Source organism: Parasteatoda tepidariorum, chromosome 1 (genome assembly GCF_043381705.1).
Source record: "Parasteatoda tepidariorum isolate YZ-2023 chromosome 1, CAS_Ptep_4.0, whole genome shotgun sequence".
NCBI classification, from domain to species: domain Eukaryota; kingdom Metazoa; phylum Arthropoda; class Arachnida; order Araneae; family Theridiidae; genus Parasteatoda; species Parasteatoda tepidariorum.
This window is the reverse complement of record NC_092204.1, coordinates 1,204,292-1,206,884: the sequence shown is the minus strand read 5'-3', so window position 1 is coordinate 1,206,884 and position 2,593 is coordinate 1,204,292.

Here is a 2,593-nt window from a genome sequence, read left to right as displayed (position 1 = left end):
TATGGATGGGTGGTCTAATGTAAACAATAACAAGCGTCCTTAAACCGGAAGAAATTTAGAAAATTTCCGGTGTATCCCTCCGCTTATGTTATGACTACGAGGCGATGTGTGAACAAGCCTAATATTCTATGCAGTTTTGTTATTGTAATTTGGGTTCAAATCTAAACATAATTGTACCATTCATAAGAGCTTTCAGAAATGTATTGCTTCTTAGAGGTCGTAAGGCCAAAAAAAAATTTTGGAAAGTAATATCTCATAGTGAATAATTCTTAAGGTTTGCCATGTTTTGTATTTTATCCCTTATTTGGCTACATTTGAATAAAATGTCGCCAGAAATATCTCTAAAAATATATCTTTTTAAGTTAGCCTAATTAGAAAATATTGTAAATTATAATATTAATATGATAATGCTGAAGTTTAAGGGCCGAAAGAAAGAACTCGGTACATGTGAAATACTGCAAAAGATATGATGCATTAATATGAAAATTAGTGTCATGNATTTTGTGCAAAATACACCTGTTGCTTTTAAAGCTAAATTATTTTTGTCAACAATTTTTTTTTCCCATGTTTTTCGTAGGCCCCTGAATTTCGTAAGCCTAGGCACGTGCCTAGTGTGCCCATAGGTTAATCCGGCCCTGACCAGCACCCATGAGTTAATACATGGAACAAAAATACCCAAATAGCTTCTTAAAGCAGACAAGTCAATCATTTAAATTTGTTTTTAAAGGTGACCTTACATCTTTTATGAACACATTAGAATAAGCCAAACTAGTAAGAAGAAAAATACAGTCAAACTCCGCTATAGTGAATCTTCAAGGGACCAGAATTTCGGTTCACTATATCCGTTTTGCAAGCAATTTTAACTAATAGTTCCACCCTTTTTATGACACATTATTTAAATAAATAACCAATAAAATGAGATACAAAAATGACTGAAAAATAATACGTAGTATCAAAAAATGTGTTGACTTATATTTTGTATGACTCTTCACTTTGCGGACAATTGTTGTTGTTGTTGTTTGTACTTTACGTCGCACTAGAGCTGCACAATGGGCTATTGGCGACGGTCTGGGAAACATCCCGGAGGATGATCCGAAGACATGCCATCACAATTTTGATCCTCTGCGGAAGGGATGGCACCCCTGCTTCGGTAGCCCGACGACCTGCGCGCGAAGTCGAGCACTTTACGGTAGCACAGTTTAACGAGGACCAATACCGCACACCCTCGGTCCCTACGCAGACTGATCCAAGTGGTCACCCACCCGCACACTGACCGTAGCCAGTGATGCTTGACTTCGGTGATCTGCTGGGAACCGTGTCTTAACGATCAGTCCACTGCGGGACCACTTTGCGGACAAAAAAAAATTAGTAATCCTTAGCTGATGCACAATCCTCAACACCAGATATGGAAACGCTTCCCGACTCTCAGATAATTTTTCCAGAATTTATGTTATTCCGCTTTTTAAAACCTGTCTAACCAGCCATTCGAACTCATAAAAGTCTCACTTTGCAAATTCATCGGCTTTGACTTGAAGCATTTGTCCAGACAATTGCGGCATCTTTGAACCCATTCAATAATGAAACGAACAAGAAAAAATGCTTGTTGCTACATTCCATGCAATAGATGGATTTAAAAATCGTTTATTTTGAAGTAGAAATTTCAAAATTATTACAAAAATGGGGGAAAAACAGTCGAAGACAGAAAAAGTTCATTCACTCCTCTCTTTTTTTAACTCACTATATCCACAAAAAATAGCATTATATGTGTAGCAAGGCACAGGTGCGAATATTTCGTTCTCTATATCCGGGAGTTCACTGTAGAGGGGTTGGACTGTAATAATAAGCGGGAAAAGATATAATAAATGCGCATTTTGACAAAATATTGAGGGCAACCCCCCTCCCCCCACGTTACGCCTATGAATCACAGTTCATATGTCTCTACTCATCTCATGAAAAAAGTATCTTCGTAAAATATAAATTAATGTGAGCAAATTTTATGTTAAGTCATAATGTCTCTTAAAATACTTGACCATCATCAACTTTTAGTATTTAAAATTAGTTGAGGTATGAATGAAGTAATTGAAAGAGTTTAAAATTCCTCAACACTATGTGGCAACAAACTTTAAAATGATTATGTCTGATTCGCAGGCCTGAATAAAGAACATCAGAGGCCCTAAGCACTTGAAATAAACTGCTGTTTGTAGAAAATGCAACACCATGAAAGAATCATCAGAATCAAATGAAATTTAATGCAGAAACGACTTGTACTGATACAAATAAATGATGAAATTTTCAAAACAAAAGAAACAAATTAAGCGTCCGAAATCAGTATTTGGTGCAGCCACCACGCGCTGCAATAAGTGCTGCTATACGACGTGGCATGGAGTCAAACAGATGTTGAATATCTGCTTGAGGAAGAGAATTCCATATCGCTTGTATGCGCAACCAAAGTTCGTCTTTGGAAACTGCAGGACGCGGATCACGAGTGAGACGCCGACCAACCATATCCCACACGTGCTCAATAGGCGACATATCCGGCGAATAAGCAGGCCAAGGAAGAAGTTGCATGCGTTGTGCTGAACAGAAGTCTCTA